This window comes from Chelonoidis abingdonii, chromosome 9 (genome assembly GCF_003597395.2).
Source record: "Chelonoidis abingdonii isolate Lonesome George chromosome 9, CheloAbing_2.0, whole genome shotgun sequence".
NCBI lineage: Eukaryota > Metazoa > Chordata > Testudines > Testudinidae > Chelonoidis > Chelonoidis abingdonii.
In genome coordinates, this window is record NC_133777.1 from 83,460,484 (window position 1) to 83,484,109 (window position 23,626).

The 23,626-nt window shown below is 42.7% G+C and overlaps 1 protein-coding gene across 1 annotated transcript in view; it reads left to right on the forward strand.

Moving 5' to 3' along the window:
• The window catches only part of PAQR5 (progestin and adipoQ receptor family member 5), a 349,157-nt gene extending 328,782 nt beyond the window's left edge, over positions 1–20,375 (forward strand). The window contains exon 10 of the mRNA XM_075069751.1: positions 20,366–20,375. The gene's annotated coding sequence lies outside the window, so the exon portion shown is untranslated. The remainder of the gene's footprint in view (positions 1–20,365) is intronic.
• The last annotated feature ends 3,251 nt before the right edge of the window (positions 20,376–23,626 follow it).

Here is a 23,626-nt window from a genome sequence, read left to right on the forward strand (position 1 = left end):
GGACACCTCGGGTAAGCTGGGTGTATTTTATGTTCTGTAATGAGGCTGAGAGCAATCTTCTATGTACAATATGGTGACATCTTATAAGGCTCTTATTACATAGCCCAATATGTTGGCTTGCGTTGATACAGATAAAACCCTGGCTAGAACTGTTGGATAATAGCTCTGATTTTCTGTGGCAACTGCTCAGAAAGAAAGCCATGAAACGATCCTATTAATCATTCTGGTTCTATCCACAGGACATCATGAAAGGTCAGGGGTCTGTTCTTTCTGATGCTGTTAGTATTTTGGACTGAGCCACACTTTGTATTGTGGAGGTTTGGGCTACAGCATATCTGCCTTAATGAACTATAACAGCACAGACGGTAATTATGTTTTTGTCTAGATCTGTCTAAGACTATCAACAGCACCTCATTACTTTACAGATTGTTAATGCTGTTGGCAGAAGTTGAAAATCCTGCTGAAAAAAAAAAGCAAAGTATTTTGCAACAGAGAATAAATGTAGTTGATGATAAATAGGGGCTTGTGGCTAATTAGACTTTCCTTTGTCCAGAGGCAGATATGTAACAGTGAACAGTCACTGAGATAAAAGGAAAAGAGGGGAAACAGCAGAGAAATCACATGAGGTTTTTTTTTAAAGATCACTAGAAGCTTTAGGGAAATAAGGAGACAAAAACTGCTGCTGTGGAATCAGCACATATGCCATTTGAATGAGGACTTATGGTCAACAATTAATCACCCTGCTGTTGAGTGTTTATGTGTGTGTATTAATTATGTGGAATTTATTTTTTAAAAATTTAGTAGCAAATTTGTTACGGAGGATTCAACCCTCTCACTGGGATTTCCTACCAGTACATTTTCCATGATTAATATTTTTGTTATGCATCCAGCCTCGTTCATATTCATAGCATCCTAGGGCAAACGCCTGCAGCCTTCATGCATAGGAAATGCTCCTACTGAAGTCACTGAGGGTTTTGTCTGAGCAAGGACTGCAGGTTTGGCTCTAGTCAGGGGTGGAGCCAGGATGGAAGTGATGAGCTGGTGTTTAGGGTTTTCTCCTGCAACTCTTATGCAATGAATAGACCTTAGTGATAGGGGTAGGCTTGTGTGAGGAAGGACTATTTGTAAGAGTGAGGCCAGGTCTACACTGCGACTTTAAATCGGTTTAATGGCCGATATACCGACTTAATGCTGTACCCGTTCACACGACGTCGTCATTAATATCGAGTTAAACGGCTCCTTAAATCGATTTCGGAACTCCTCCCAGACGAGAGGAGTAGCGCTAAATTCGATAGTGATAACTCGGATTAGGGTTCGTGTGGACGGAAATCGACATTATTGGCCTCCTAGAGGTATCTCCACAATGCACCACTGACCGCTCTGGTCCGGCAATCCGAACTTGGATGCGGAGTGCCGGTAAACAGAAAACCCCGAGACCTTTAGAAATGACATTTCTGCTTTCACGTGTCCAGCTCTGAATCAAGTACGGGTGCGATCACAGTTCAATGCAAAAGTAGCTCCTGCATTTGAACCTGTACGCGGAATACTAGATCTGATCGCTGTATGGTGAGGACAATATCTGTTTTATTCTAGAGCTCCGTTAAAGAACCAGGAAATGCCAAAGCGTTGAAATAATAAACTCCAGGATACACAGCGGTGCGTGAACAACCCGTAATGGAACCAGAGACCAAAAGATATGCTCATGGAGGGAGGGAGGGAGGGGGTTAATGAGGCTACAGCTAGACATCTCACCAGCAGTCTCTTGAAACTAATGCATCTTGGCTGAGCCGCCCAATGTCTGTAGCTTAATACACGGTGTTGTGTTCACGAAACAGCCCGTCAGTCTCTTCCCCCCCCCCAGCACATGAAGAAAAAGAGTAAAGAAATAATTCCTTGAGTAGCTTTAAAGTCACCCTCCGTGTACTGAATGCTGCTTTCGGAACGCCATGCTGCGCGGTGGAAAGAGCAGATGTTCCTGCCCCTGCTAGGCACCTGTGCTCTCAACCTCGGAAGTGGAACTATGGATACGCTGAGGAACAGCTACCCCACAGTGCACCGCTCCTGAAATCGATGGTGAGCTTGGACCATGGACGCAAACAATCGATTTTCGTGATGCCACGTGGGACGCGCAAAGCCGATTTATAGAATCTGTTTTTTGTAATATCGTTTAAGATACTTAGAAGCAATCGTGCAGTGTAGACGTACCCTTAGAAGTGGCAGGCTAGATTCCACAGGGCTTATGTAATCAGAGGGTAGCACGTGTTAGCTGGATCTGTAAAAGCAGCCAGAGAATCCTTGGCACCTATAGACTTAACAGACGTTTGGACGTGAGCTTTTCGTGGGTGAATACCACACTTCGTCAGAGCGCAGGTATGAAATTTCCAGGCAGGTATAGTATATGCTGAGCAAGCAAGCTATGAGATAACGAGTAGTTCAATCAGGGAGGATGAGGACCTCGGTTCTAGCAGTAGAGGGTGAAACCAAGGGAGAGAAACTGGTCTGTAAATTGGCAAGGCCATTCACAGTCTTGTTTATGTCCAGAGCTGATTGGTGTCAAATTTGCAATGAACTGAAGCTCAGCAGTTTTCTTCTTCGAAGTCTGGTCCTGAATTTTTTGCTGCAGGAATGTCCACCTTAAGGTCTGCTATAAGTGTGGCCAGGGAGGTTGAAAGTGCCTCCTATCTGGTTTTTTGTATATTATTGCCATCCCTTGATATCCTGATTGTGTCCATTTATCCTTTTCTGTATGACTGTCCAGTTGGCTGATTACATACAAGGGGACATTGCTGGCAATAGATGGCGTATAGTAACAATGGTGGACAGTGAGTGAATGAACAGTGATGGTATTGCTGAATCGTTAGGTCCTGTGATGGTGTCGCTGGGTTAGATAATGTGGGCAGAGTTGGCGTCGAGTTTTGTTGCATGGATTGGTTCCTGAGCTAAAGAGTTACTATGGGTTAACGGGTGCAGTTTGCTGGTGAGAATAGCGTTTCAATGTGGAAGTTGTTCTGGGGCAAGGATTAGGCCTGCCACCCAAGGCCCTGTGAAAGTGTGGATCATTGGTCCAGATGGGTTTGTAGATTCCCTGAATGATCGGTTGGAGGGGTTTAGCTGGGGGCGATGTGATGGCTCAGTGAGTACCGTGTTAGTGTTCTTTCTTGGTTGTCTTGCAGTAGAGGAGGGCTTCTGGGTAACAATCTGGCTCTGTTGGATCTGTTTCCAATTTCTCGTGCGGGTATTGTAGTTGAGAATCTTGGTGAGATTTTGTAAGTGGTTGCGCGGTCTAGGGGTTAGAGCAGATGCGGTTGTACCTCAGTGCTTGGCTGTAGACAATGGATCGTGTGATGTGCCCGGGATGGAAGCTGGAGGCATGAAGGTAGGCATAGCGGTCGGTAGGCTTTCGGTATAGGTGGTGTTAATGTGACCATCACATCACGGTGCAAATAAGCGCCAGGGACATAGGGTTAGCGCTGCTTCTGCCTCCTTAATTCATGCTGCTGTTCAAGAATATAGGCCAAACCTTGAAGGGTGCAACTTCTGCCTGACTGAGTGATGTATGAGTACAGGCCATGGGAGCTTGTTCTGTGTGCACAAATAGCGCTGGGCAGTGCGCACGTGCAAACTCTCCAAAGCATTTGTCCTCTGGTGGGTGAAATACTGTGCAAATGGCATTTAACAACAAACCTTTTGAAGCACAAGGGCCAGCCTCTCAGCCTTGCCCCGGCCCCTTTGCTCTGTGCTGGTGGCACATGCAGGCTGGAAGCGAGAGATAGCTGGAGCTGGCAGGAGGACAACTCTGGTTTGTGTCAGCTTTTGAGGTTTCGGAATCTATTTAGAACAAAATCAAAACCTCCTGAGCATTTACGTGAAACAGAATAGTGTTAAAACCTCCATTTCTGGATCGAAAAGGTCAGGTTTCGATTTCTCTCTCTCTGTGGTCAGGAGTGACTAGAGAGCCCTGGGCCTCAGGAACCCTTCTTGTTGAAAGGCTCCATCCCAGTCACTACGTCCCTGCAAAACCGTTTGGCTCTGGCAAAGCAGCATAGTTCAACAAAAAAAGAGTTTCATCAAAAAATGTTCCAGCTAAAGACAACCCCAGTCCATGGAGGATTTCCTTGGGTAGTGTAGAGTTGGTTTAGCTGGCTCCTACATCTGCTCCAGTGGCCTCTCAATCCACAGCATAGGGGGCAGGTAGGAAGCCTGGCTAGAATGCTGCTGAGCTGTAGTGATCTCCTGGGACCACAGCTGGCTGGGGTAGAATTGACCCCAGGCTCCAGCAACCACAACTAACTCCTTTGGGACTCCTCCCCCATGACCAACATACAGCATGTATTGGGCACAGGTTCAACCTGACCTACACAATACGCAGAAGAACCTTGATTAACATTATTGTATGGTAGAACTCTGAGCTCTGTGTGTGTGTGTTTGTGTGAATATAATAGTCACTTCTGTATTGGAAGAATGTGTCATCAGAAGATGGTAGGTATCGAATTTCAGATCCTTATCAAGAATAATGGTGTTGCCTAATGTCTTTCTAACCTGGTAATAATAACGTTCAGCCTTCCAGAGATGACATACCACCATGGCGACATCTGAGGACCAAGTCAGCACATAATAGATGTCAGCACCGATGTTATGAAAGCTAGGATGAATGTTGTAAACCATTGGCTAACAATAATACACTTGTTAGACATGTGGCAGCAGACTCAGAGATTGCCAGAAGCTATTTCAATCCATGTCCAGCTGTGAGACGGGCAATGCTACGTGGGATGGGGGAGAGAGTGTGAGATCTCTTCTGAAGGCCTTACAGTTAACCAAGGTGCCTCTTGCAAGACCCATGACTTGTACTTTACAGCATATTCGTCTTTATGTCACTCCATGCCTCTTCCCTAAAGTTATCCATCTTTGGGCCTTTGAAGTTTTAGTATTTCTAAATACACTACAGAAAAAGCTTTTTACATAAATGTCACCTTAGGGACTCTTCAGCTATATGTATTATGGAGGCACATCAGCCATGCTTCTATCTGCACCTGTGGCACATTGGCCAGGGTGAGAGTCCTGGGTCCGAAGATAGCCTCATCTTTGTTCCCCTTCTTTTTCACTTCTGTTATTCTAAGGCTGACAATATGTGGGTATATCCATGTCTCTCTGACAAGGAGACTGATTAGATGACCTAGCTGGTCTTCATTGCTATCTTTGACTTTGGAAGTCCCTCAAGAGAAGGATATAATGGACATTGAAATCTAGACTTGATGAAACTCTAGTAAGTATACAACAGAACAGAATCCTGTATTGGCAGGACGGACTAGAAGAATTAATAGGTACCTTCCATCTCTGAGTTGAATTATTCTGCATCTGCCATGTGCTAAATATATACACAGAGCAAACAAATAAAACCAGTCATCACTATCTTGGAAGGGTCCCAGGGATCATGGACTGAAAAGGCAGACGTGGCGTTGGTTGGAGAATTTGAAAAGTCAAATGTGTTTTGTTGTTATTATCTGTATAATTCCACAAACTTTCCTGGGCATTGTTTTGGGTTCACAGGCAGTGATGGGCTCCCCATACCAGAAGGAAAGGAGCTCTTTTTAGTACCTAATCACGGTGAGGGGCTGTGACATCACAGAATTTGCCTGATTTTAATGGATGGTATTAAAGGAAGCTTATCTGTGTGGCTGCTTGTGCTGCTGTTTCATACTATTAGGCCACTCCGATTGCAGAACAAATCTATTTTAGATGTCGTTTTTTTCCTAGTCCTCCTGCTGTAACACCAGCTGCCACGAATCCTACTGTACAGCTCTCACAGGGGAGCAGTCTTTTACAAATAACTTCACAGGCCTCCCTGTACTTTTTTCCCCATACTTTTAAGGCCAGGTCTCTTGTGATCTGTCAAGACGAGGAACAAGTGCTGGATATCCTCCTGGAAATGGAAATTCTTGGCTACCCAATGGTATGAAGACGTTTCTACTCCTCTAGAGCTGATGAGGCATGAGACCTTAAACCCACTACTGAACTAGGCCTGAACATTGCCTCTCCTGGACCTCGGCCCATTGGCATTTTGGGGTAAAAGCCACTTCTGAGGAGAAAAGAGGAAATATTTTGGGGGCACGTTGTTTTTATAAAATATGGTGGCTCTTTGAAAGCTGCCCGATGCCCAGGATGTTAGAAGTGGCCCTAACAGAGATGGATTGATGGGCAAAGTGCAAGTGAGATGGTGCAAAGTGCATGATAAACGACTCATATGAAAGTAGTCACTACATAGGGGAGTGAATGTCTGTAGCTATACTCCATATCCACGCATTCCCCCATATGTCTATAAGAATGGCTTTGCTCCAGCCCTTGTTCTGTACTGCTGCGAAGTAAACAGGACTGTAATTACTGCTGGGTGGATCTGCGGGTGGAAACATGCCTTCTTTTCACAAATTTTGCTTCATTTGTTTGTCAGTTCACTATGCTGGTGATGAATTGTTGCTTTATGTGCTAGAGTTTTCCAAACACACAGGGAGGTGCAGCCCCTGCCCAGAAGCTCTCACTACCTAAAAAGGCAAAGGGTTACATACATACATTTGCAGATGCTGATCCCTGAGGCTAGAAACTTGGCAAATGACAAGTGTATTCATATGTCCATTGGATGGGTAGAGGGTTTTTTCATGGAAACGGTCTCCTTGCCAGGATGATTTTAAGGGATGTGTAAAGAGAGGCAAACCTCTGTTGAACTATGTGTGAGTATTGAGAGAGGAAAGAGCCCCCTTCGTATGTGTCCTGTGGAAAGGCTGCAAACAAACGTAGGTTGGGGCCATGCACCCCTGGGGACTGGTGGAGAGGAGAACCTTGCAGTATTCTGTAACGGCCTCTCGTGCTTCCCACACCATCTGGCCTCCGCAGGAAGCCAACACCAGGCTTCCCGTCCAGAGGAAAACAATGCGTGACCTGGGCATGTGGCTGAAGCACAAGCAGGGAAGAGAGGGATTGCTGGAGAACTAGGCCCCCTCTTCAAAAACAAAAGGTGAAATTGTCAAACTTGGGCCCTGAACAAATAGTACGATGTTCTGTGGAACTTCTGAGTGCTCAGCACCTCTGAGAATCGGCCACTTATACCTATTTACGTGCCTACCAACAGGCACGCGAGTTTGACAGTTATGGCCCATATCCCCAGAGTTAATGCCAGAGTTAATCTGAAGCGGATGTCTTGCAGTCAGTCCCCATCAAAGGCATGCTCCTGTCCAATTCCACAGCAGTTCAGTGGGCTGCAGATTCCCATTCTATCTGCTGTAACCTGGCAGCAGGAGCCCTTGCATCACTGGCCGACTTCGAGAGTTCCTCTGGTCTGAAAAACATTGCTGTACATTTAGCATTATCTTGCTAAAGCTTGTCCATAGACTTTGCATAAGTCCTCAGCAATCGCCCTGGATTTTCTCACTCTATCTTGTTATGGTTTTCTTTGCTTGAATAACAAAGTGAAAATAATGTTTCCATCTTCACCCGAGTTACTCACAAGGGATAATTGCTGTAGGAATCGAAAGTGACTCAGTCCCTCATGTATTACTCCCCCTGCTCCCTGATAGCTTCTTGTGTGTTTGTTTTTGTTTCTGCCAGGGAACTTGTAAAGTTTGAGGTAACACAAACTGGGGTCAGGGAGGTAAACAATCCAAGGGAAGTTGTTTATTTTAGCTGCTGAAAGAAAATTAGGGGGGGAATCAAATCATTGTTCTGGAATTCATTGCACTGTTTATTGTCCTCTATTGTATTATCTTCAACCATAACACAGACTTTGCAGCTACATGACATTGCTTGCTGCCAACATATCTTAACTTTGAACTGAAGGGATCTCTATTTCTTAGGTATGAAATGTTATTTTGTTCCTCCTTCTTCAATCCTGGGGCTCGTTTTAGCAAATGTGATCATTCTGAATTGTTCTCAGCAGTGAGGTATTTTTTAATGGACTACTGAGCTCAGAAAACAAATTTTAAATTATAACACACATGACCTGAGCCAATTTAAACTTAATCTAAAATGCCGACTAGCTGTTACTCTAAATGGCTGAAAGAACTCATGCATGGTTCTTGTTTAAAGAAAATATCACAGTGTAGTGAACAAGTGAAGTACAGATCATGGCCTAATAAATCGAGGGTTGAAAGGGACTAGCTGGTAGGCCAGGTTTATTTAAACAGATTTGTTGGGGAGCACATATTGAATGTAATTGTTTATGGCCTTCCTTTAAGGTGACATTAAAAACAGCAGCTACAACAAAGAAATCAATGTGATTTCTTTCTTATTTTAAGCCCATTTGTAGTAGGCTATCGTTACATTGCAGAGGCCCAAGTTAATTTGCTTTGCAACAATCCATAAACGATAAAGTCCCAGTCCTGCAAACAGATGACATCCCATAGATGTCTGTACAGCCATGTCTGTCTGCAGGCTTGGGGCCAAGCGGAAGAGAGATTTCTGAGGCTAAAGCCGGCCTGGTATTTAGGAGACCTGCATTCATCGTCTATCTCCCATATTAACTTCCTACATCACTTTAGTAAGTTACTTAGCCTATCTGTGGCCCTTTCTCCATCTATAGCATGAGCCTAATATTTTCCCACCTCTCAGGAGAGTTGTGAGGCTCACTCACATTTTCAAAAGTGGGCATTGCTTTCGGGCGCCTCGGTATCTCAGGGTATTCAATACAAATCACCTGGAGTCTGACGTGCAGAGGCGCTAGTGGGCAGCCACAGCTCCATCTGAAGTCCGTGGGGTGCTCGGCTCCTCTGCCAATCAGGTCTCACGTGTCTCAGGTTGTGCACCCAGCAACAGAATAACTCAAAATCAGGGTCCACGTCTGAGACTGTTGGACTTAATATCTGTGAAATGCTTGAGAATCTCTAGCTGGAATATGCTAGGGCAATGCAAAGAATTTAGTTATTTGAGTTCTTAGCCTTTGAAATGTGGTTTTGTTAGCCTGGCTCTTTAATTTGGCTGGAAAAGTCACTTGCATTTTTAAGAAATGCCTTTTATTGACTTTGAAACCAAAAGAATATGAAATATATGTACTTCTTAGTATTGAAATGAGATTCAACCAAAGAACTAAGAACATTTTTTCCTTGATCTAGGGCTAAGTGGCAAGATACGTTCTCACCTGCTACTCACAAGACAGAGTCCTTTGATTTGCTTCTGGAGCTTGTCTGTCAGCTGAGATTTTTAATTTAAGGCCAGGTACTAGCTGATCCTGAAAGACCCCACCTACACTGAGAACATTGGCACCAGACTATAACCCACGAGGCAGGCCCATTCCGGCTGGCAAAGAGGGACAGACACAGTGCAGCAAAACTGTCTCTGTCCTCCAAAGCTCCTCAAGGCCAGGTTCTGAATCCAGCTGAGTATCAGATGAGTCCCACCTCAGAGCAGGAACATAGCCTTTGTACGTACTTGAGCACTTCATGGGAAAGGATGTGTCCTGCAGCTTGTTCTAACAGGACTGCCCTGTGGGGGCGTTTGTGAGTCTGCACTCTGTGGCCGCCAGCATGTATGGTTCTCTGCTAATAAACCTTCAATAATAACAATTCTGTATACCGAGGCTGCCAGGCCCAAAGGCATCTTGGGTGCCTCAGCAAAAAAGAATTAAAAACATAATTAACCCAGACAAGGCAACATGTCCGAATTCATTCCCGGAGCAGGGCTAAGCCCTGTAAAACCCAGCCTACCGCACATGCATATGCTAGTGCTCACATGCAGCTTAAAAGGAAGGAAGACCGGAGCAGGGACATGAAAAACGCTGCTTATGTACAGCTGTGGCCAGGTCCAGGGAAAAGACTGCAGCCTGCTGGCCTCCCGTTACTGAGCAGGCACAATTGCCTGCTGTGCACTGTCTCTCTCCAGTGGCTCCACTTACGGACAAACAGAGCAATGTATTTGTTGCTCAATAAAGCCGTCGTGATTAGAGCTGATTGGAAATTTCTCATCCAAATGTTTTTGACCAAAAATGTTTTTTTGATTAAATGGAAATTTCTGTTTTCATAGAATTTTTCTCATCAAAAAACCAAAAAAGAGAACCTTTTTTTGGTTATAGGAATCTCCCTCTCCAATGCAAAATTAGTTTTCAGTTCTCAAAAATTGTAGAAGTGTCAACATTGACTTCAATGGGACTAACCCAGCAGCTTATCTGTTTTGCTGAATAGGGATGGATTTCAGTACACCCTAAACTGCTTTGCCACATCAAGGCCTTTCTCCTTTGCCTGGTGGGGAGAATTTCTCCTTTCTATCCCCTGCACATGTCCAACCCTAAGCCTTGCTACTCAGAATATGTGCTTTCTATTCTAATCCAACTCAAATAGACTGCTCTCATCACTGTAGTATCTAAGCACCTTCCAGCAGTGCATTAAGCAATCAGAGTAACATCTGTCACATTCGTTCTCTCATCCTCTCCCCAGGGGGAAACGTGTGTGCAGGGGAACGTTTTGTTTTGGAATGTTTTAAAATATACAATATACACATTTGTACATATTAGAGAGGCAAGTCAAAGAAATGCACCTTGTACTTCGAGTAGAAGCCAGAGAGGTTTGGGATTGGCCCTTAGTTCATGTGGAGCTCAATTGTTAAGCCCTGGATTGATGGAATAAACAGGGTTCCCGTATGGGGCTTTCTTGATAAGGAAACATACAAAGGATGTGATTATCTTCTGAGTTACACCAATGTACATCTGGAGTCCCTCCTCCATAAAGCTAGTGGAAATGTGATCAGAATCAGGACCCAAGTTCTGAAGCATTCGCAATAATGTTTCTAGTTATGGGGTTAGCTGGAGTTCGCTTAGTGTCAATCTTATTTGATGTCCCTTCGGGGGGTCCAGGAGAGAGGAGGAAAGGAGATGGTACATGAAGATAAGTTGCCCTCTTCTATGATAGGATGCTTTTTGGAGAGTGGTCCACAGACCTAGAAGGACATGATGACATTAGCACTACAAACACTAACTCCGTAAGCACCTTAGCCTCACTTCATAAGACCCAGCATGTAATACCCTCGAATTCTCCCTAATGGAGACTATGAACTGCTGGCTCAGCTGCTGGAATCCTACTCACTTCTTTAAATGGGCTTTGAGCCCCGACCCTTGCTCTCCTAGAAGGGAAATGCTACACTGATTTCAATGGGAGTCAGAGCAGGCAGAATGATTGCGGGAAATGTTTTTGCAGCCATCTACAGTTCAGATGATGGAATTCCAAACATCACATTTTAAATTATTAAGATTTTATAAAGAGTTCTATTGCCTCCCTTTTCCTCTTCTGTAAATATACTTCTTAGTAGAGCTGTGTGAATAATGGATTGTTTAATTTTCTGGCAATGCCAAAAAAAGAAAGAAAAATCCATCTTGTTTTAATTTTGAGCAGTATTTTGTTTAATTTTAAAAATAAATTTAAGGGAAATGTCTATAGAAAAATCATATCGGGGATGGCGGGGGGACAGGGGGGGAAAGAGGGTTGTGGATTTTTTTTTATCCAAAACAATATGGCGAAATCAATAGGAACTTGCAAAATGCTTAATCTGCATCCCTCCCCCCCCACAAAAAAAGTTTTTCTAAAAATTTCATCTAGTTCAACTTACTACACAAAATTTACTGCTGTGAGCAGAGTTACTCGGGGGATGAATTTGGCCCCAAAAGTCTTTGGTGAGCCGATCATGCTATCCTATTAACATAGGTGGAATGGCTTCATTCAGGGAAAATCTAAAGCAAAATCTTCTGAAGAGCTGCTACTTTGGGAGTATTTGTTCTGATCTGACACCTATAGATGGGGAAAACAGCTCTGCCACTTGATGTAGTACAGAGTAGTCAATAGGCCAATTCTGCACCGCCAGGTGCATTTGAACGGATCGCAAAATCCTTTTATTTACTTCTTACTATCATTATTGTTGTTTTTTGTTATCATTTTCTCTGGAGTTTGGACCTTGACTATACCTTGACCAAGAAATTTGGACCTTGACAAAAAATAACTGATTACTCCTGGTGAAGTAGATAGTGGTTTTCTAATCTAGATTGCTACCTGCATGCACTGCACGCAATGGAACCGAGGAGATAAAACAGGAAAGCTTCTGTGCACCATGATGGATGATGTAAAGATCTCTGAATCACCTCACATATCTCCCATGAGGTGTAAAACTTCTGAAGTGCTGTGCTGTGCTAAGAGTTTTAGCTGATAAGTGAAGATCTAGGGTATTGGGGAACCAGCCTGTTAAAAAATCCATGGCTGGTTGGTGGGCAGGATGCTAATGCAGCCTGTGTCCAAGGTAACACACAGATCATGTGCCCACAGCGATCTGTGAGATTACAGTTTGGCGCTGCTTGGAAGGGCAGCCATGACAGGTCTGCGACCATAAAGCCTGTGTGTAAGAAATCACTGGTGCTGAATGAAATGACAACAGAGCTGTAATGCTTTGTGGAGTGTGTTTAATGAAAATATCAGCTCAGGCCTACAACAGGAGGCATTCATGTATAATAAAATGAGGTTCCTGAAACACTTCAGAGCATAAACCATCTGGTCTGCGGTGATGTACTAACAGCTTTGCCTAATTTTTAATGCAGGTTTTATGATGGATATGCACATCATGTTATCCATGCATAAGGAAGAAACAGTCTAGCTGCACTTTGAACTAAACTGACTGATGATGAATTTGTCTCCCATTTTAATTACTTTCTGTACATTAAAGATGTAGTGGACCATGTGAAGTGCTTTGTCTGTCTTATCCCCTGCATGTCCCCGCATTTCCTTTAAGTACTGGAGCTGCTCCCACTCCCTTATCTGCAGCTGCTCATGCAGGGGACAAGGAAGAGTGAGATCAAGCAAAAACTGTGCCTCCGATAGAATTTGGTCAAGAAACACCTGGGCCAGCAGTAACAAGTGAATTTCATGAGGTTAATTAGTTCTAATTATTTCTGTCCCTGGAAATTTTCCCTAGCCTATATGGCAGTGCCTGGTGATTACTGAAAGGAGAGTAAGCCATTTTATTCAGCACAAATCAAAGCAGTAACTAATATTTGTAAAGGACTTTCCAACTGAAATCTCCTCTCTGCCTATCTCCCCTATACAATCGGACAGTCTCTTTAATGAGGGAGACAGGCATGAGAGAAGAGTCATTTTGAAAATATTTTATAAAAATCTTAGAAATGTATCTGTTTATGGGGACCTCAAATGGAACCATTTATCTGAATAAAACCCAAACTTTAGATAAACCTGGCTAAAATGGGACTTGACTTTGAATCTACCCTGGTCTATGTTTAGTAAACCAGGCTGTGAACAGACATAGCCCTCCCATGGTTTTGCCCATCTTTCACTTCATGTATGGGCCCAGATTGTGAACCCCTCTCTTCCACTGGTGAGCCATTACTTGCACAAATAACAACTTGCTGTTACCTAGAGCTTCTCATCTGTAGATCTCAAAGCACTCTGCAAAGGTCTCAGGTGAGCCACATCTGGGACTAACAGCCAAGTCTCCTGAGTCCCAGCCTCATGCTGTATCCGCTTGGTCATGCTGAATAGTTCCATTGACTTGAGTGAGAGCACCGCAGACAGTAACTGCTCAGCGGGAGGCTGGGCAGTGTTGGAAAGAAGTGAAACCAATGTCCTTCTTCAAAATGTTTCTTTTTTCTTTTTCTTGACAAAACATTCTAAAATAAAAATTATCATAAAATTTCATTTAGTTTTGATGGGAAAATATCTCATTTTTTTTCTCTCTCTCCCCACCTTCCTTCCTCTGTCCCTCACTTCCACCCCAGGGCTCACTGAAAAAAGAGAAGAGGGGAAATAAAAAAATGGAGAGTGCTGAAACTGAACAAAAAAATTCATGATAAAATGAAAAATCTAAACAAAAATGAACTCTTCTTTTTTTTAACAACAATCTTCATTTTGGTCAAAAAGGCATTTTTTATATTAAAAAAAATGATGGCAAACTGTCAGCCAGCTCTAGTTAAAGGCACTATGTGTGTGCAACATGTATATATGGTCAGTGGGCCTTTAATGGACTGAATCCTGACCCCCCTGCTCCACTCTCTTGAGGCTGCGCTAGACTCCAGGTCTCAGAAGTAGTAAACACATCATGGAGGGATGCCTCTGCCTTGAGCGTATATACAAAGCCCAGCCCCTCCTTGAGGAAGGGAAGTCTGCATCTCTGCCCCCTCACTGACAGGCATGGGGGTCAGGAGAAGACATCAGGGAAGATGGTGACTTCTCCAAACCCCTTGGGTGCGTAGAATGTCTTTTCAGAAGCGAGATAGTGAGGGGCCACTGTCCTGGAGACTAAACCTGTTTTACTCCATTCAGGACTGGGCTGCAGGAGGGACAAGTAAATAATATCAAGGATATGAATTGAATAATTATCTTTAAAAACGAGTTACTTAAATTGCATGGATTTACTTATCTAATTCTATTTTGAAAAATAAAAGGTAGAGGTGGCTGAGAAATGTCATCGTTTTTGTATTGCACAATTTGAAAGGGAACAATTTTTTCAATTTTTTTTACAATTTTTTTTTTTACAAAAAATATTTTAATTCCAAATGTGTAGTTTTTCCTCTTCTCCCCCCATGTTGTTTTCATCATTTATGTCAAAAAGTGAAAAATGTCCAATATTTTTTTCCTCTCGCCTCTTTTGTCTTTATTTGCTCTGTACCTTTTAAAACTTCCCCAGTTTTTCAAAAGTTTCAGAATGGCAGGGAGTTTCATTTTTCCTTTTGCCACTGTCAATTTCCCAAAATGGAGGATTTGGAAAATTTACAGAGTGGATCAAGGAAAAAATGAGGATGGGGAGTTGAAAAGGAGAATGAAGAAGTGATAAAACCAAAACCCAAATGTAGACACAATTCATTTTATTGCATTACAAAATAATGAAGGGAAGGGAAGAAACAAAATCCCAATAATTCATTTTTTGACAAAAAAATGCAATTTTTTTTAAACAAACCACAACTTTTCACAGAAGATTTCAGTTTGAAAAATGCTGTTTTTCATCAAATTAATGTTTTTTACTAGCTGTAATAAAAAGAGATTATAAACATTTATGGAATACGTTACTTCAAAAAGTAGTGTGGAATGTGTTGAAATAAATTATTCATTGCATATCACCTGACCAGCTCCATTGGCAGGACAGTGTAGAGAAATTATTTGTTGCACCTGCTCTGACTTCAGTTTCTGGCATCTTGTCCTATGCACTAGGTTTACTTATATAAAGCTGAGGAAGGGGTGAGCAGATTCCAAAAGGCTGAGGTACCACTCAGCACAGTGGCAGCCATCCCACCTCACTAGTCTACCTCCTCCTTTCTGATATTTAATGGAAACAGAGGGCCAAATTACTGCACAAATCAGATCACTTGCTGGACACAGAGATGAAACGTGTTTTTCTTTCGTAGGATGTCAGTTGTCATTTCCTTTTCTGTTTTCCTAAAACTGTTGCTGTGCCATTCATCTGGCTTCTTCTCTCTTATCCCTTTCACATATGCTTTTATTTTAAGTTTCATTTTAGTTGTCTGGAGGTTAGACAACAAGAGAGTTAATTTGTTCCAACGAAGATATGAGTTTGAATTGGCAGCGAGTGCACGATTAGCATCAAATGTAAGACCTTAATAGGCCAATGATTTGTTGTGGAACCTGGTGGTACATCAATTTCAGAACAATGCCTCCCGAATGTGCCAGATTCCCCATCATCTGTTGTGAAGAATCCTTGGCAGAATTATGATATGCTGCCTGAGGCCACTTCATAGCCATTGCCAGGGATGTGCAATTGATGGCTGAACAAATTCCATTGTGGCTGCCTGTGCTCTTTCTGTTCAAGCAATTTGTAGCCTTCATGTGACTGCTGGCAATTTTATTGAGTGAGTGAAATGTACAGCATGAGTTCCCCTCATCAAGCCCAAAACGTAAAGAAGGTGAAAGGTGATGTTGGTTGTGTGAATAGAATTTTAAAGCTGCGTAGTTCAAAAATCTATGGTTGGTGGCTCAGTGCAAATTTTGGGCTTGGTCTTGAGAAACACTGAACGCTTGTTTGAAGTGCTGGAGGCTGTCCACTCCCATTGAACGATGCAGTAAGCATTGAGGGTACTTCGCACCTTGCTGCATTGAGTTCTTTATTATGGTGTCTTGTCACAGTGCACGACTCACTGCTGCAGTGCCTCCTACTGGTCTTCCCAGGGAATTAGAGTTTCTAGCCTCCGGAGTGCCCTCTGCAGGCTGGTGTCCCACTGCCACTGGCCCCCGTCTCCCTCCCAGGACCCGGTGCCCCTTGTCTTTGGGGTGCTGACCCCAGGCAATACCCCCACAGTCTAAGGTCTCTCCACCCAGAGGAACCCCCAACCCTCTATCCTCACCTTGCCTCAGTTGTGGGCTACTGCCAGTCACCATCTAGCCCCCGCTCACTGGGGCAGACTGCACTGTAAAAGCCACTCATCATAGGCAAGGGGGGGTTGGACCTGCTGTCTCTGCCTACCCATGGGCTGCCCCCTGCAGCCTCAGTACCTAATTGGCCTTTCACTAGGCAGCAGCCTGGGGGGTTTCCAGCCCTGCTCCACTCTAGGTACCTTCTCTCAGCTCCCTGCAGCCAGGTCCCTCCAAAGCTAGAGAGAGTCTGTCTCTGGCTTCTGGCCCTAACCCTCTTATAGGGCCAGCTGTGGCCTGATTGGGGGGTCATCCCAGCTGTGGCTGCTTCCCCCAATCTGCCCCGCTTTTCCTTCTCTGCCTCAGCCCACTCCCCGGACTGTTTTAAGCCTTTTAAGGCAGGAGCAGGTGACCATCCCGTTACATGTCTCAACAAGATTAGAACTTCCTATGAAATGTGAGATAAGAAATTAATCATAATCAGTAACAATGACTTTGAAAGTAGGACATAGCCAGGTTTCATTTCATGAATATATTGCAGTGATATTTTCAGTGCTTCCTTATCTACACTTTCCTGAAAAAATAAACAAGTCAAAGCTAAAATTAGGGCTGGCCAGTCATATATGTGAATTCATTGAAAGTATAATGCTTCATGGAAACATGTTAATTTTGATACAATTTTCTTTCAGGATAAAAATGGGGAGGGCAAAATGATTTGATAAACTGAAACTTTCTGTTTTTCCATTTTTGGAATAAGATGTTTCAATTTTTTGTTTCAAAATTGCTTCATTTTGAAGTTTCTTTTCTTTTATATTATATATTTTTTAAAGTCAAAATCAGAATGAAATGTTTTGCCTGACCCAAAATGATTTTTTTAAATATTGTTTGAAATTTTAATTTTTTTTAATTTGTTCTTTTTCAGAACAGAGAGAATTTCAAAACTGCAGAATTTCCTACCCAATGGAAAATCTAGTTCCTGCCTAGTTCTAGCTAACGGTAAGTTTCTTTCTCTTTATTCTATTAGCTTCAATAGTGACATTTAATTTATTAATCAGATCCTTCTACAGGATTTTAATAAACAAGAGTTAAGAGTATTTTAACCCTTTTTTTGTTCATTCAATCTTATTCCATTCTATCTGAAACTGGTCAGACTGTTAATCAGAAAAAAATCCAATTAATTTAGCCTTTTGTTTGGTTGGTTTGAAAATCATTTGTGAATTGACTGCATTTTCTACAAACATATTCATAATTTATAAGATTTTGCCCAGTAGTTTGTGAAGAAATTGGAAACATTCCCATAGGCTGAGAACTGTTTGCTTCTGCTGTTCAGAATTAATTATTTGTCATGTTTGAATGGTCACTGCAGTGCCATAGTGTTGTTTCTGTTCACTGATTAGAAGATTGGAAGATTTTAAATAGGAAAACTGATGAATAACTATTAGTGGGTTCCCTGGTGTGAGTTTTCTAATGAATATCCATTCATGGTAAATGTTGTGAAGCTTTGGGGATTCACCAACACTTGAACAAAGAAATCAGTGGTCACCTTAATATTTGAGAATAATTAGTACAATGGTCCCACAAACAACAGCAGGAAAAACCCAGGATGGTTTTATTCATGGAAATATTTATTAATCACTTTGTGTTGTTTGGCTGACTCTGAATATGAGTCTAAAATTCTAGACTACTTCTTTTAGATTTGTCAAGAATGAGATTAGATTTGGTGACTGAACAGGAAAGAAAGTACCACTCTTAGGCTAAGAGTGACAAATCTGTCACCCAGAAAAGGAATTTGTTTAAGTGGAATTCATTAAAAAGCCAAATGTCATTTTACTGGATGTTCATTTAGTCTCACTAACAAGGCAGTTTGTTTCATACAGTACCCTTCTCCTAGACCATTTTAATGTTAGCTTTTTCTTCTGCATTTTCACTCTCATCATTTTTGCAGATCTGCAACTACATGAGCATCATGAAAACCCTTCAAAGATCTGTGTTAATGGGACTGGTTTTTTATTAGTGGTAATAATAGCAGGCTCAGACTCAGTTCTTAAAAACCAGGCACTAACTGATTTAAGCATTTTTGTCTAGACTGCATTTGATCATCACATGTAGATATTAAATGCAACTCTGTTGCTATTTATAGCTTTAGACAGCTGCTGTATTTGCATACCATGTTCTTTATACAAACAAGATTCTGATTTCCAAAGTTTCTTTGGGAAATACCTCACAGTTAGCCTTGTTTGTTTAGGAAATATATTTATACAAGTCATTCTTTGAATGCAAATGCTTGCTAAGAAAGGCTTCCTGAGGCTAGCCCGCTGAGCAGGCAGTAGACAATGAACTGCAGAATTTGTCCTGAGCGCTGATTGCTCATGCCACCTAGTCTGCTGAGCTCCCAAATCATGCGATAATTGCACAGAGCTGGCTGATGCAAACAGTTGTCTGTATTCAGCCTCGAGTTCCTGTACATCAGTTTCTGTCAGCGGAACCCAAGAGAGTAAGGTTCTCAATGGACAAGAGTCCACCTCGGGGAGGGGAGTTTCTGGTCAAAACTGTCTCTCTTCTGTGGACCTGCGCATGGACAATACTGTAAAGACAGTGGTTGGCAGTGCTTGGGGAAGGAGCATAGCTTGGGTGAGGATACAATGGAAACGGAAGCCACTCTTCCTCACCTGCAGTACCATCCCTTGCCCATTCCTCTGGGCCACACTGGAATGAATTAAGAGTGCACCTAAGTCAGTATCTTGGATCCCACATTCTGGACCATACAGGAAGACAGAAGAATAAAGCCTGTTGTGGCTGCTACTGGAAGCCCTGAAGTTAATTGGCGGCTTCTGAGGTTCAAGAAAAGCTGAATAATTTTACAGTGTGGTCTCACCTTTGTAAGCCTTCCTTGGGCAAAACTCCCACTGATTTGCCAGAGTGAGGACTCCAGGGTCAGGCCCAATATTTATAGCTATGCCTGGTAAGATCATAGAACTGGGAGGGACCTGGAGAGATCATCTGGTCCAGTCCCCTTCACTCATGACAGGACTAATTATCTAGACCATTACTGACAGGTGTTTGTCTAACCTGCTGTTTAAAATCTCCAATGATGGATATTCCACAACTTCCGTAGGCAATTTATTCCAGTGTTTAAGCACCCTGACAATTAGGAAGTTTTTTCTAATGTCCAACCTAAACTTCCCTTGCTGCAATTTGAGCCGATTGCTTCTTGTCCTATTCTCAGAGGTTCAGGAGAACAATTTTTCTTCCTGCTCCTTGTAAGAGCCTTTTACATACTTGAAAACTGTTATCATGTCCCCTCTCAGTCTTCTCTTTTCCAGTCAAAACAAACCCATTTTTTTTCAATCTTCCCTCATAGATCATGTTTTCTAGACCTTTAATTATTTTGGTTGCCCTTCTCTGGACTCTCTCCAATTTGTCCACATCCTTCCTGAAATGTGGTTCCCAGAACTGGACACAATACTCCAGTTGAAGCCTAATCAGTGCAGAGTAGAGCGGAAGAATTACTTCTTGTGTCTTGCTTACAACACTCCTGCTTATACATCCCAGAATGATGTTCACTTTTTTTGCAACAGCGTTACATTGTTGACTCCTATTTAGCTGACCACCAGATCCTTTTCCACAGTACTCCTTCCTAGGTAGTCATTTCTCTTTTTGTATGTGTGCAACCGATTGTTCCTTCCTAAGTGGAGTACTTTGCATTTGTCCTTATAGAATTTCATCCTATTTACTTCAGACCATTTCTCCAGTTTGTCCAGATCATTTTGAATTTTAACCCTATCTTCCAAAGCACTTGCAACCCCTCCCAGCTTGATATCATCTGCAAACTTTATAAGTGTACTCTGTATGCCATTATCTAAATCATTGATGAAGATATTGAACAGAACTGGACCCAGAACTGATCCTTGCAGGACCCCACTCATTATGCCCTTCCAGCCTGACTGTGAACCACCGATAAATACTCTCTGGGAATGGTTTTCCAACTAGTTATGCACCCACCTTGTAGTGGCTCTGTCTAAGTTGCATTTTCCTAGTTTGTTTACGAGAAGGTCATGTGAGACAGTATCAAAAGATGAGAGCAGGCGAAGTGTTATGCTCCAGGGTATGTGCTGATCACTGTGGGACACATGAAATCTTGAGTACAGGAATGGTGATATTTTTGCTGATAGTTTCTCTGAAGTATTTATAACTGATGCTGGAGACAAAACTACGCATCTTTGCTAAGTGACTTGCCCAATGTCACATAGGAAGCCCATGGAAAAGTGGTAATTTGAACCCAGGTCTGAAGCTTCTGCCTTAACCACTGGACCATCCTTCCATTTGGACCATCCTTCCATGCTCCAGCACAGCAAATGGTCTTAAATGGAAAGGCGGAGAAAGGACCAGTGTAGGATTGAAGGCTTATGAAGTAGCTTCCACCAAATCACAAGATTCCTTGAATGCTGCTATTGCTGCTTGTGGGGGTCTAGGTAGATAAGTGATTGTTCAGCTCCTATTAAAAAGCACAAGCCATTTTATTTTTTGGGAAAAAAAGACATAGTTGGGCAAAAATCTGCAAAAGTCATACACTGCTCAAACAAGTATAAAATCCTGTGTAACTGTTCCCTCTGCCATTCTGTGCTTTAAAGACAGGAGAGTCTCCGAAGGGAGCTAGAAGTGGATTCCCAATGTGGCCAGCTACACTTGAAAGAGGGAGGAAAAGATCATTTGAATGTATAATTTTGGAGTTGCATGTGAATCAGCACAGCTATTCAAATGAGCTGATTTGCATATGTGGACTTAAGCTCTACTCTAGGGTAATCCTGGGACGTTTCTTTCCCGTGGTATAGAGTTGAGAATTCAAAGGGATCTCGGGAGGGAAGTGCAAGGATGAATGAGCTAATGGAAGTGAAGAGGCAGTTTACTAGGGGGGTGATGGGAGGAAGAAGGCCTTGCGCTTAAACAATGGGTCTGCCACGTGTCAGGTTCTATTCCTGGCTCTCCCACTGATGCATTGCGGGACCTTGGACAAGTCACTTATTTATAACTGCAGTAGTGCCAAGAGGCCCCAATTGAGGATCAGGGCCTCATTGTGCAAGCTGCTGTACATGCACATAATAAAGACTGTCTCTGCCCCATTGAGCTTATAGTCTAAGGAAGACCTTACAGTTTCTTGTCCCGATTTTATAGCAGATGCCGTTGGATGGGTGCTGCACCTGCACAAAAGTTTCTGTTGCAGCACTGGGACTTGAGTACTTACCTGAGCTGGTTTCCCCAGTTAGAGGTGGGGATAATCCCTCCCGTCCCCGCCATGCTGCTGTACAGCTTAGTCAGTGAATGTTCGGCGAGGGCTTAGATGGGCAGTGCTGTGTGTCAGCAAAGTGTGATGTCCGCTGAGCACATTTACAGTTCACACAATGGGCCTCCAGTTGTCCTAGGTTTGTGTCCTTTAGAAGGAGAATGTGTATTTCACAGTGAGCAGATGAATGTGTCCGTCAGAACGGGCTTGTTTTCCTCTCCATTACAGTTGGAATTTTATAACAACATTAGCCATTTTTTATGTTTATTTCAACTCCTTAAATACACTTGGGGCGGAGGGGGGTTTCTAGGAATGGGTGGAACTCTTGCACCAAATTCAAATCACCCCAGAGCTGTGGCACAGGCTTGAACAGGGCCTTCTGTTAGCGTCAAACTGGAAGGCGTCCTTCCCCCCGCCCATTATATTTTATCTTCACATGTGAATCCATGCTTCCTGTTTCCTTTAGGGGCCAGAGACTGAAATACCTAAATACCAGGGGAATTGCTGTCCCCACTGGCCGAATGGGAACCAAGAAAGACTATAGATTTCAATGAGAGCCAGTTCTTCTGACCTGGTTTTGCACACACAAGTGGTTTAAGTAATTCAACCACTTAGCTGAACTGAACTGAACCTCCAAATCTCTTGAGGCTGGCCCATTGCTGTTTACTGAAGGTTTGTTTTACATTTTAAGTTGCATAAGAATACTTTTTTCATGTAGGGAATCATTTGCCCTTCAGTCCAGCTGAAATGGTACAAATATTTTAAAGACAAACAACTCTCTCCCCTCCAAAAACTCTTCCTCTGCGTTTTAGCATAAAGTGTTTTGATCTGTATATCAAAGCATTTATGGTGTGCACATCACCGTAGTATTCTGGACACCCTACAGACAGAATTGTGTTCTGAATTTCCCTAACTATTCATGTGTAAAGTGCAAGTTATATTTCCAGGCAGGGACAGGGAATTTCCTAAACTACTGTAAGTCTTGGGATAAGGACATATTGATTTGCAATATCAAGAGCCTTCCTTTGTGGAAGGGTTTAAATTCACTCTAAGGCAGACCAGAAATAGCACACTTGTCAATCTGTCTGACTGAAGGCAAGAGGTGGTTTGGTATCTGTGATCTGTATTTTGAAATGTGGTTTTTAATGTTACAATTAAAAAAAATCTCAGAAATAAAAAAATTCCCCCTGGCTGTTCACCTTAATATATTGCTCTCCAGATAGATGAACATATTGTACAGAAATTCCTCTTTTACTGGGTATCTAACTGCCCTTGCATATTTCTCTGTCACACATTTTATCCTACTGTTTCATTCTATGATAGGTGAGATGTTAGCATTTGACAGTCGACAGCGGCCAGTGGTGTGATGTAATTCCCAGAACGATCACCGTGCTGCTAGGAATGATGGGAACAAAATAAGGCGTTTTATACTGATTTATATGCCTATGTTTACCCGCCTTAAGGAATTCCATTGTGAGTAGCCCCATCAGTTAAACTGCTCACAGTGTGTAATGTTAGGGATGTGTGTTTGTCTTTGCCAGACAGAGTCATTGTAATATGGGGGAGTTCAGGGGTAAGTTTGTCAGAAGGGTTGGAGGCAAAATTTTAGCCCTCATCCCTGTGTTCAGGGACAGTCCTCAATATCTGAGCCAGTTCAGTTAAAAAATGCCATATTTAGCGGAAACAGCCCTGAAAATGGCTCACACTCTTGCACCCTGCCATCAACTTAACTTTGTTACCGTTGCAGGTCTTATTAGCGCCAACTCTTGTATTATAGCCAAGCCAGGAAAGTTTGACAATGAAAGGATCCCAACAACATTGTCACACACCTTTCCTTAGTAAGGCTTTTTTTTTTAATGCATGCATATGTGGGGCAGACATGTCCTCATTCTCCTAGAGTCATTTGCCTTGGCTGCATGAACGCATTTTGGAAATGCATTGCGCTGAGAATTAGAGCAGGGTGCATGAAAGCACTATTGAAATTGAATGTGTTAGAAGGGAATAATGTTAAAAGTGT